The following is a 13,612-nucleotide window of genomic DNA, read 5'->3' as shown; positions in this document are numbered from 1 at the left end:
CAGGAATTAAATCTACCTTACTTGGTCAATTATAAATTTAGTTTATATTCTTATTCCTTTCTAATTGTCTTTACTTACATTTGAATTTTATTGTCGTTTCTAATCTCTTGTTGTACTACCCTCCTAAAGTGGTTTTACATGCCAATACATCCTACGTATTGTCTGTCTTTGGCGCTACGTCATTTCATAATGTAGGTTCTGGATCTCAAGTCCGCGTTCAGGCACCTCATTAGGATTATCATCTTTTGCTATCGGTGAGCCTCCTTTCTACATGTGGTAAATTTAGCTATGACAGTTTCTCTATGTTCATTTCAGTACTAGGGTATGTTGGAGCATTTTCCTGATAGTTATAGTTAGTCATTAGATGCTTCATAGACTGGTTTAGTTGTCAGACAGATCTTGTAATTTTTTCATAGACTGATTTATTTGTCAGACAGATCTTATAATTTTTAGTCTGATTTATCATGACTATTGTATCTTCAGACGTTAAGTGATATTAATGAAAGACTTTCTCCTTTGAAAAATCTTATTTTATACTATTTACTCTCTATTCATTATGTTAGTTGTATGATCATGTGATACCAGAACATTTGCTCGTACTAGAAATAGTATCGGGTACGTGCCATGTCTAGGCCCTCGGCTTAGGGAGTGACAAACTTGGTATCAGATCACAGAGTTCAAGAGTCCTAGTGAATCTATGAATCTGTGTCTAGTAAAGTCCTAATTATGGGTGTGATAGGCTTCATACTTATAATCATAAGGCTATAGGGCATTTAGGAATTGTTCCCAATTTTTCATACTCTAGATCGTGCGATAGAGCTGTGCCATAAGAAACTTATCTATATTCATGTCTTACTCAAAATTCCCCTGAAATACCTTATATTTCAGGTGATAGAAGAATTAAAGATCAGATTCATAGCATTGTAGTACTCTTCCAGAAAGGTGTCTAAATTATAAGATAACTCGAGGCTTATGAGGAGATCGTTGGTGAATTTGAGTCCATTAAATCAAAAGGATGCACATTTATTCGTATGTGATCACGCATTTGAGACAATTAGGATATGCTCTTAGAATCCTTTTCTAAACGTTGTTTTCAAATAACACCTTATAAGGGGAAATTATGTATCTAAATACCGGGTTTCTATTGTCATCCAGGAGATTGACACGACCGACCCAGGTCCTTGTCGTAATAGGCATCCCAAGTTCGATCGAGACCAAAGACCACCCCCGTTATCCAACCTAACCTCTAGCCGCTTGCCTTGACTTGTCTGAATTTCAAACATATAACAAGGCAGTGTAACTATCCAGATTACAAACTCTGGGATAGGTCTATTATCGAGACCGACCCAACCGAGTTAGACCGTCCCCTACCAACCATAGAACCATACCAAGCCAAACCAAACCATAGATCCAACCATAACCAAATAAGTTCCATTAAAAATTAAATATATAATCCCAAAATAAAAGAGGATGGAACAACCAACAATATCGTCAACCGGTATCAGCCCCAATACCAATATCAATGCTAAAGCTGACACCAATACTGATCCCGCTTATTCGAACCTATCGTAGTACGACAAAGCCTTTAACCAAAAGAATACCAAAATTTAGTTGGGACATGCCCCCAACCATAACCAAAACCAATATCCATAAATAAATCAAAGTATGAAATAACATTCATGAAATGGAGCCTTTTAGAAAGATAGAAGCTCATCACTTTAATCCAAATGCTGACCCCCAGAGTCTGAATCGCTAAGCAAAAGAAGTAGAACGGCCATATCCTGCATTGCGTAGGGATAAAACGCCTAAAGATGGGTTAGCGAGTGAATGCTAGCATTAACTCGGGATCAAGATAAAATAATGCTATTCATAAAATCAAGAAAAAACCATCCATATGCACGCAACCATACATACATATATATATAACCATGCCGGGAAAGGGGATCGGGTTTAGCATGCCTTTTAAAACCTTTACCTCAGTTGTGTAGCTCTACCATCCTAAACCACCCACGGGCTATATAGCTTCAGCTCCCCCTGCTGAAAGGGCCTCAATGCTTGAAGCCACACAATTAGGAAAGAGAACCTGGGATGACTGGTACATCCCTCAAAATATATAGTGTGACATCATGCATACGGTCACTAGGACCAAACCTCACATCGACAAATATGAGTTTTCAGATTAGATCCCCCTCCTGGGACCTCCACCTTCTACGGCTTTACTACACATCCCTCCTTTAAGCCCAATTAAAACCATTACCAAGCAATCAACCAAACCATTAACCATTTATTAACTAAGGCTATTAAATAGTGGTATGCCATACTAACTATAACTTGCAAGTATTGTCCTTAGCCAATCTTTAGGGGATTCCCATGTACATCATATGATTTCCAATTAAACCAAAACCATGGCTATCAAGGCATTTTCAATCCATTCAAAACCATTTAAACCATTCATATCACTTAGGGTTCCATTACCAGGTTTAAACCGTGCACAAGTTCCATTGAAAAACCAATATTATAGTGAAAGAAATGTTATAGGCATTTTATCAAACACTTTAGGGGCATAGTATTTTAAAACCAAAATCCATTACCAAAGAACCATTCTCATGCAACCAATTATCTAAAACCAACATTAATGCGTATAAAAGCATAATTAAAAGCATGAGAAACCATAATCAAGCATTTATAACCAAAAACCCCAAATCATATTTGTAAACCAAAAATCATACAACGTTCAAATCATGAAAACATTGTATAAAACCATACCATTAATTGGAACTAACAATGAGGGAAGAGAACATGACTTAAACTAAGATAATGATGGAGACAAATCACCAAGACAAGCCCCAATTTACTCCTTAAGATGAAACCCTAGCTTCCTTTGCCCAAAAACTCTAGAGAGGATATAAGAGTGTTTTCAGAGTGTTTAAGAATAGAATAATAGGGAAAATAACCTTCGAAGTGCAATATAACTCATGGAACCTTATTAGCATGAGTGGGGAAATGTCCAAATTGCCCTCACTTAAACTGCATTAAATTCCCATCATAGGGTACGATTGACCCTTACGAGTCGTACCCATCCTGTATGAATGGTACCCTCCTCTCGTACCCTAGGCTTTCCCCCTTAAACCCAACACTATCCAAGGTATGACACACCTAAATCCAAGTCATATTCAAGTGTACAACTGGTACCCATAAACTGTGCCCCTAGCAGAATAGTATCCAGAAGGTTTGAACACTGACCACTATATGAGTCTTGGGTATGACTCATACCCTGGCTTATGGCTCATGGTAAGCCACTCGTACTCAGATCCAACTTAAGTTAGCATGTCTAAAGTTAAGTGAAGTAAAAAAAAACCCCCGAACCTAACTACATGACTATTACCACCCAAATCTTACACATTCTAGTGACTACATCCATCTCACCAACCAACACTGGTCAGCATACGAAAGGACCATACCACCTGCACCCAAGTGTCCGACTTATTCCCCTAAGTCATATCTTGTCTATAAACCAACAATCAAGGAAATTTTCTAAGATCCAAAAACCAGGGAGTTTCAGTCTCCCCCACTAAGAACATTCATCCTCGAATGACGGACAAGTTAGGGGTAATCACACACACGATTTATTTGCATTATCAAATATATTTCCAAAATTTAACAAAGTTTGAAAACAAAGAGAAACTCAGAAAATAAAGATGTGTTGAAGACACATACCTTCCGTATGAATCCCAGGAGCAAAAAACAGATGCAGATACTTGGACTTTATGTCCTCCTCCGTTTCCCATGTAGCTTCTTCCACCTTATGGTTTTGCCACAGAACCTTAACCAAAGACACATCCTAGGTTCTCAACCGACGAACCTGCCTATCCAATATCTCAACCAAGACCTCTTCATAAGACAGAGAGTCTGAGATACCCAACCCCTTTAAAGAAATAATCGAAGAAGGATCTCCAAGATACTTCTTTAATATGGAGAGATGAAATACCGGATGAATGGAGTTCAAAGTAGGAGACAACTCAATTCATAAGAAATAATTCCAACCCTCCACAAAACCACATGAGGACCAATATACTAGGGATTTAACTTCCTCTTTTTGCCAAACTGCATTACTCTCTTCATGAGAAAAACCTTGAGGAACACCTTATCCCTAACTTTAAACTCTCTGTCTCTATGCCTTACATCCACGTAGGACTTTTGGCGACTTTGGGAAGCCTTAAGCCTATCCTAAATCACTTTCACCTTATCCATAGCCTGATAAACCAAGCGCGGACCAAATATATCTACCTTACCAAGCTCGAACCAATCAATAGGAGATCTTTACCTCATACCATACAATGCCTCAAAAGGGGCCATATCAATACTAGAATAATAGCTATTGCTGTAAGCAAACTCTACCAAAGGTAGATGCTCAACCCAACTACCACCATAATCAACCACATATGCCCGAAGCATATTCTCCAATGTTTGAATAATCCTTTCGGCTTGCCCATCTGTCTGAGGATGAAAAGCAGTACTCAAACTTACCTTAGTACCTAATTTCTTCTGAAAAGACCATTAGAAATGAGATAAAAACTACATACCATGATTAGAGATAATCGAAATAGGTACCCCATGCAGCTTTACAATCTCTTGAATATATAACTTCGCATAATCCTCTGCCAAAAAGGTAGTCCTCACTGTCAAGAAGTGAGCAAACTTTGTCATTCTATCCAAAATGATCCAAATCAAATCATATTTGATTCCAAGAACGAGGAAGACCAGTAATGAAATCCATATTAATTACCTCCCATTTCTATTCGGGCAAAACAATCTCTTAATACAACCCACCAGGTCTCATGTGCTCAACTTTAACTTGTTCACACACCAAGCACTTCGCTACAAAATCATCCACATCCCTTTTCATACCATTCCACCAGTACATCTCCTTGAGATCATGATACATCTTTGTTGAGCTAGGCTATATAATGTAGCGTGATTCATGCGCCTCGGCCAAGACTCTTTGTCGCAACCTTTTGATATTAAAAATGCATAACTTCTCTTGGTACTATAAAGTTTTGTTGCCACTGATCTCAAATACCATTACCTTTTGCAGACCCACATTACTCTTAATTTTCATCAAGATAGGATCTAGCACTTGCTTCTCCTTAATCTCTGCACCAAGACACGACCAAACCATTTCCTGTACCATCACCCCACCATCCTCAAAGCACAAAAAATAAACTCTAAGATTAGAAAAATGGTTTATCTTTCACTAATTTTTGCTTTCCTTTCTCTAAATGAGCCAAACTCTCTATGGATAACTTGCTAAGAGCATCAGCAACCACATTAGCGTTACCTAGGTGATAGTGAAGACTCATGCCATAGCCTCTGAGAAGCTCCAACCATCTTATTTACCTGAGATTTAGCTCTTTCTGAGTAAGCACATATTGTAGACTCTTATGATCAGAAAAGATGTCTACGTGCACTCCATACAAATAATGTCGCCATATTTTCAAAGCAAAAACCACCACCAACAACTCTAAATCATGAGTAGGATAATTTTTTGTATGTACCTTCAACTGCTTGGAAGCATAGGTAATCACCTTCCCATGCTTCATCTAAACACAACTAAGTTCCACCCTAGATGCATCACAATAAACCACAAACCCCTCACTACCCTAAAGCAATGTCAAGATCAAAGCCGAAGTTAGCTTATTTTTCAACTTCTCGAAACTCTCCTCACAAGCATCCGACCAAGAAAACTTCACCTTTTTTTGAGTCAACTTATTCAAAGGAGAAACTATTATCGAAAAGCTCTCTACAAACTACCGATAATGCCCGGCCAAACCCAAGAAGCTTCGAATGTCTATTGTAATCATGGGACTAGGCCACCTTTTCATCACAACCACATTTTATGGATCCACCATGATTCCCTCGCTAGAAATAATATAACCAAGAAAAGTCATAGTGTTCAACCAAAACTCACACTTTGAGAACTTGACCTAAAATTTTTGTTCCTTTAAGGTCCGGAACACCACACGGAGCTGATTAGCATGAACCACCTCACTCTTGGAATAAACTAGAATGTCATCAACAAACACAATAACTAAGAGATCCAAGAATTGCTTGAAAACCCTATTCATCAAGTCCATAAATGTCACCGGGTCATTAGTCAAATGAAATGGCATCACCAAGAATTCAAAGTCCCCATACCAAGTATTAAAATCGTCTTAGGGATATCCTCCTTCCTAGTCTTAAGCTGATGATACCCGGACCAAAGATCTATCTTAGAAAAGAACTTATTACCTTGCAACTAACCTTGAAATGTCCATATCCTTGATCAGTAAAATAGTCTTGCTTTCCAAGATCAAATCCTAAGATAGACTAAAAGCAAAATTTCTCATCCTCGCTCTTATGTCAGCCACCAAATAATGAGCGTACATTGATAGATGATGAAAATTTAAGGCATATTTCATGACAAAAATACACCCTTGCTTAAAATTCACAAACTCCCCCATCTTCGCTTCCCTCAGCTCTTGAGGAAAGAAATGATACAAAAAATTACCAGAAAAGGCATCTCATAAGGACAATTCCTCAAAATCACCTCTATCTTTATCACACTCTTCGTACTATTGGTATGCAATATCCTTGAGCTAATAAGCTGTAAAGTTTACAGCTTCCACATTTATGGCTTGCATTACCCTGAATATCTTCTCTATTTCATCCAAGAAACCCTAAGGATCCTTCTCCACCTCCACACCAGTAAAAGTAGGAGAATTTGGTTTCATAAACTGGTCAACCCTTGTGGCCTCGATAAATAACCCATCAGACGTATCCCACTCAGCCTGAGCAGCAACCAACTGAGAAATAGTATGAATAGACTAGCGAAATTCTGCATTAGTCACCTCACCTTAAGGATGACTAGTAGCAATTGAAGAAACTCTAGAAAAATCAAGGATGGGACTTTAAGATCGAAGACAAACTCCATATATAGGATGTACCCCAACCACATTGTCCCCCAGATAAGACTGTAGAGTTCTCTTATGCTCCATATCGTTGAGGCATGATATAAAAAGTGAAAAACCAAAGATTAAAGAAGAATTCCAGGATTTAGACTACAAGCTTGAAAATAGAATACCAAGAAAATAAAACATTCCTAAATGCCTTGTAGTCTCTCTCTTATGAGTATGGCGTGCTACACACACCTAAAAGAGACTCTACCAGACACGACTTTATGGACTCCTAATTGACCATAAACCTAAAGCTCAAATGCCAACTTGATAATACACGACTCGGGGCCTTGTCGTAATAGGCATCCCAAGTCTGATCGGGATCAAAGACTACCCCCATTATACAACCCAACCTCCAGCCGCCTGCCCTGAGTTGGCTGAATTTTGAACATATAACAAGGTAGTGTAACTATCCAGATTATAGACTCTGGGATAAGTCTATTACCAAGACCGACCCAACCAAGTCTGACCATCCCCTACTAACTGTACAACCATACCAAGCCAAACCAAACCATATATCAAACCACAACTAAATAAGTTCTATTAAATATTAAATATATAATCCCAAAATTAAAGACGATGGAACAACTAATAATATTGTCAACTGGTATCATCCCCAATATCAATGCCAATGCTAAGGCCTATACCAATACCGGTCCTGCCTATTCCAACGCATAGTAGTACCATAAAGATTCTAACCAAAATAATATCAAAATACGGTTGGAACATGCCCCAACCATAACCAAAACCAATATCCATAAATAAATCAAAATATTAAATAATATCTATGAAATTGAGCCTTCCGAAAAGATAAAAGCTCACCACTTGATACAAGTCAAGTGACTGCCTTAGTTTTTGATGACATCATTCAAAGTCACTACTTAAAAAATCAAGCTTTGGTTGCATGGAGGGCATATGATCATACTTGGAGAGGTCGTCTTGAGCATGCCATTAAACAAACTCAAGTGTGGAAGATTGCTTGAAGCCTTGAAGACTTGAGGACTCTTGGGTTTGGGCCACACTTGGTGGTTCACCATTTTGGTTTCCACTATTAAGGGAATTTTGTTCACTTAGACTTGAGGGAATTTTGGTCATTTAGACTTATCTAAATGACACTTCATGGATGCCCTACTTTATTAAGGGTATTGGAGTTATTTTGTCTTTCTATTGTAATATACTATATATAGTCTCTTTTAGGTCTTTTCTCATTAGTTATTTAATAATGATAATATGAGACATTGAAAATCCTCTCTCTTGAGAGTAGACCACCTTAGTGTAGTTATCAGTTAGGGCTTGGATTAGCCATTTTAGTTTAGGTCTTGGAAAAGCCAATATTGTTCTTTGCTTAGAAACGGTGGATCTTGAGGTGAGTTGATTCCCTTGGAAGTCACCGTAAGAGTGTGGTATTGTTGTTAGATTCATTAGGGGTTTTTGAGTTTAATATACTCTTTAGCTCCTAATCTTTGTAATAATCTATGTCTCACTATCTATCTTTACCTTTCTTACAATTATGTTAGTGTTTGTATCTTATAATTATTTGTTCTTGTTGAATTCGAATCTTGTGTGAATGGTGTTCATCTTGTTCTTATTATATTGTTTCTATTTTGGTGTTAAAATACCTTGTAAACTCGTGATACTTATGTTTTGTTGTTGGCCGAAACTAGCACTCAAAGGGGTCCTTGGGTTGCTCTTAATTTGTGGACTATTTTTGTGTAGTTTTGTACCTTCCGTGGTCTTTCTCGTATCACCACTGCAATCCAAATATTGACCCCAGAGTATGAATCACTAAGCAAGAGAAGTAGAATGGACGTTTTCTGTTTCGTGTGGGGATACAGCGCCTGAAGATGGGTTAGCGAGTAAATGCTAGCATGAACTCAAGATAAGGATAAACTAATGCCATTCATAAAACCAAGTAAAAAACCATCCACATGAACACAACCATACATATATATATAACCATACTAGTAAAGCGGACCGAGTTTAGCATGCCTTTTAAAACCTTTACTTGGGTTGTGTAGCTCTGGCGTCCTAAACCACCCACAAGCAATATGAGTTCAGCTACCCCTGCTGAAAAGGCCTCAGAGCGTAAAGCTGCATGACAAGGGAAGAAAATCTGGGATGACTATTACATCTCCCAAAATATATAGTTTGACATCATGCAAACGGTCACTAGGACAAAACCTTAGATCAGCAAATATGAGTTTCTAGTTTAGATCCCCTCCAGACCTTCACCTTCTACGGCTTTACTACACATCCCTCTTTTAATCCCAATTAAAACCATTACCAAGAAACCAACCAAACCATTAACCATTTATTAACCAAGTCTATTTGATAGTGGTATCGTCATACCGACTATAACTTGCAAGTATTGTCCTTATCCAATCCTTAAGGTATTCCCATGTACCTTACATGATTTCTAATTAAACCCAAACCATGGCCACCAAGGCCTTTTCAATCCATTCAAAACCATTTGTACAATTCATATCATTTAGGGTTCCATTACCAGGTTTAAACCATGCATAAGTTCCATTGAAAAACCAATATTATAGTAAACACATTGTTATAGGGATTTTATCAAACACTTTGGGGGCATAGTATTTCCAAAACCAAAGTCCATTACCAAAGAACCATTCTCATGAAACCAATTATCCAAAATCAATATTAATGCATATAAAAGCATAATTAAGAGCATGAGAAAACCATAACCAAGCATTTATAACAAAAACCCCCAAATCATATTTGAAATCCCAAAATCATACAAAATTCAAATCATAAAAAATATTATATAAAACCATGACTTTAGTTGGAGCTAACAATGATGGAAGATAACATGCCTTAAACTAAGATGATGATGGAGAGAAATAACCAAAACAATCCCCAATTTACTCCTTAAGATGAAACTATAGCTTTTTTTGCCCAAGAACTTTAGAGAGGATTTAAGAGTATTTTTCAAGTGTTTAAGAATACAATAATAGGGCAAATAACCTTCCAAGTGTAATATAAGTCATGGGACTTTATTTGGATAAGTGAGAAAATGTCTAAATTTCCCTCACTTAAACTGCATTAAATTCCCGTTATAAGGTACGATTGACCCTTACGATCGTACCCATCTTGTGCGAGTGGTACCCACCTCTGATACCCTAGGCTTTCCCTTTTGGACCCAACACTGTCCAAGGTATGACACACTTAAACCAAAGTCATATTTAAGTGTACGACTGGTACCCATAAACCGCACCCCTAGCAGAATAGAATCTAGGAGGTTTGAACACTTACCACTATATAAGTGTTGGGTACAACTCATACCCTGGATTACGGCTTATGGTGAGCCACTCATACTCAAATCCAATTAAAGTTACCAAGACTAAGGTTAAGTGAAGTAACCAAACAATCTCTACCCAACTATACGACTTGTACCACCCGAATTGTAACCATTCCAGTGACTACATTCATTCCACCAACCAACACTGGTTAGTATACGACTGTACCATACCACCCGTACCCAAGTGTATGACTCATTTTCCTAAGTCGTATCTTTTCCAAAAATCAAGAAAATTTTTTATGGTCCAAAACTAAAGTGTTTCAGAGATAGTGTAAATTAGGGTGTTATAGCCAGAAGTGGTAGAATGACACCAGGAAAAGCTTCTGTCTAATAAACTTAAAGAGGGGATGAAATTTTATAGGGGCAATTCAGATATACTATTTTATCATGAGTTTTCTTTGGCCTTATGTTTCTTCTTTAGTATCATATAGATGTGAGAAGTTGTGTAGCTCTCCATATTTAGTACAAGGCATAAACAATAAGTTTGGATTGTGGATAATCACTGTGGCAATGAATGATTGTTTAGGGGTGATAATGTTAGTTTGGTGAGTTGATTTCATAGGTGAGGTTATAAAGGATACCTTAATAAGGCACTATTAAGACAGACTGTCTCCTTTACTTTGGTCTTTAGGATTTAAATATTTCTAATCTGCTTCTTTTATTCTTTTGGTCAAGTTCAAGTTTTAATTATAAAGTGCCAATAAGGTATAGAATAGTGCATGATCAACAATATATCATACAATAGATTATCGAGTTATCCCTATAAACTAGCTTGAGAATTCATATAGAGATTAAAACTATCTACCACACTACAGTTATACCAAAGTTTTAAGTTTTGTAGGCAATTATTATTAGTTCTACATATGTGTCTCCTTTTTCCTTCAACGCAAGCCTTATTCCTCTCTAATTAAATAGTTCCCAAAATGTATATGGGGATAGCTTTCCAGTTTTGCTTTAGATTTCTTAAAATCCCTTAGAGTTGCCAACAATCCTATAAGCTCGTAATCTTCAAAGGCATGACCCATGATACGCCATTACTATTTAGAAATAGCTCTCAGCAGCCGCCACTATGTTGAAACTCTACAATATAGAAATTGACGTTCTATCTATTTCCTGCTCCTCTTTACACAAGTGACATCTGCTACAAAGTAAAATCTCTTTTTTGTGGAATATTTTGAGTTAAACAAGCCTCCTAGGTAGCTACCCGACCAAAGTCGGTCGCTTTGATAGGAGCGGTGGTTCTCATATCATCTTCTGAGGACGAGGACGAGGCCAATTAGAAACCCCCTAATAATATATATTTAGTAACAAACTACAACCATTTTTAATAGGGAACATATCATTTACTCAAATTAAACAATATTTCTTATTCTGGTAAACTGAAACTGAACCTAATGTTGAAGCATTTGACAGAAACCTTTCACCTATTATTTAAGTTCTTTCTAAACTCTAGATGTCTGCTTGTATCTTAAAAGAAATTGGAGACATACATTTTGGTGGAATACTCAAACATTAATTTGCACAGGAACACATTAAATCAATTTTTTTTGTTAATTTCCCCTTCTTTTTATATCATGGTATATGGGCTAACTTTCTCACACTTCGATTAAATCTACAAGATACTTGTCTCCTCCCACCAATAATAGATACTTGATAACTATGTCCATCAAGGCTAGAACGGATGAGAAGAATAACCTAGTATTTTTTTTGTCAAAAGAGAAGGGTATTATCATCATAATAAAGACTAAGAGTAAGTGTCATTTCTTCTTCTCACCTTCTATTAATGCAAACGCCTTTAATTGACCCAAAACCTTTTCCTTCTATGCATTAAGTAGGGCATCGCAATCAGCATACCAAAATATTAGGTGACAAAAATCACCCTACCTTCCTCCCTCCATTTTTGAAAAATCCATAAGGATCACTATTTATCAAAAAAAAAACTAACTATTGAAGTGCAATAACTGATCCACTTAGTCCATTCATCACCTAATATTCATGAGCTTTATATCATCTAATGGACAATTCCTAACAAACCATGGTTTCAAAAATCCTTGCAAGAGTTTTATATTTACATATATTGTCAATCATAGGGATTAAGGTGATGGTAGATCAAATTTAACAATAGGTTCATAAACTTTGAATGTCGACTGTGACCTAAAGGGGAGATGATAGGCTAAAGAACCAAATTGTCTCTTGAGATGTAGATAGTAAGAGGTTGCAGAAAAGAGATATGATGAGTTTCACTATGGTCCATTCTTATTCTATCATGTTCTATGTACTTCAGCCAAGAGGACACTCTACCCATGTCTTATGAATTCATGCCATGCCAATGTCTAAGATCCAAATTTTCTATGCAAACTCATTTACATGCTTTGATCTTTGAATATGAAATAATAGCTTCGCACCACGATCCTAATTTTACTATATGGTTCTAGGAATCCAAGTTCTAAGTTACGATGCTCCTGGTCCATGAACCCATGCTTTACATAATGCACAGTCCTAACAAACTATACTTTATGATATATCACGATTCGTGCTATGTCATGTCTATCCCAGAAGATGTTCTCTTCATTCTTTATGTATTTGATATATGAAGTATTTCATACTTATTTCACCATAAATTTCATCATAGGCCCCATCATGGGCGGTACAATAAATCTAAGTCATGATTAAGAAGTATTCCTCTTATTCCTGATGCTCATACTCTAATCCTTCAGTGGTCTTCCTTATGACTTTGTAAATTTTAATGAGAGAAGATAGGTTAGTCTATGGTGGACAAGTTAGGTTCTCATATTGTAGAGACTTCATTGTGCTTATGTCATATTAGTTGCTTAGTATGGATGAAAGATGAAGATTTGCAATGTAATAGTTAGATGAGGGATATAAAGTGTAACAATAGGTAGAAGTTCTTGAAGTGATTTAAAAGTTAAGTTTGAATGTCGTGAATGGTAAACACAAGGACAATTATATATATGTATGTCTAGTGGCTCCATGACTAGATATAGTGTTCTTGGGGGTATAGAATATAAAATCATCATTGATTGTACCAGTTTAGTAAAAACCAAACTTTGCTCAGTTCACACATTTTTATTCTAGCCATTATAATCATTCGAGGATAAATGGTCCCAAGGGGAAGATATTGTAACACCCAGAACTTTCGACCTAAAAATTTGGAATACTCTACATATGTAGTTAGACCTAGATTCAGAAAATTTGTATCTAGGTGTAATGATAATGTTGTAAGTGTGGGAGGGTATTGGATTAAATTAAGGTATAAGAAATCTCTAGCACGAAGTTGAGT

Source organism: Capsicum annuum, chromosome 10, assembly GCF_002878395.1.
Source record: "Capsicum annuum cultivar UCD-10X-F1 chromosome 10, UCD10Xv1.1, whole genome shotgun sequence".
Classification (NCBI taxonomy): Eukaryota; Viridiplantae; Streptophyta; class Magnoliopsida; order Solanales; family Solanaceae; genus Capsicum; species Capsicum annuum.
The sequence above is the reverse complement of the archived record's forward strand: the minus strand, read 5'-3'. Positions refer to the sequence as shown.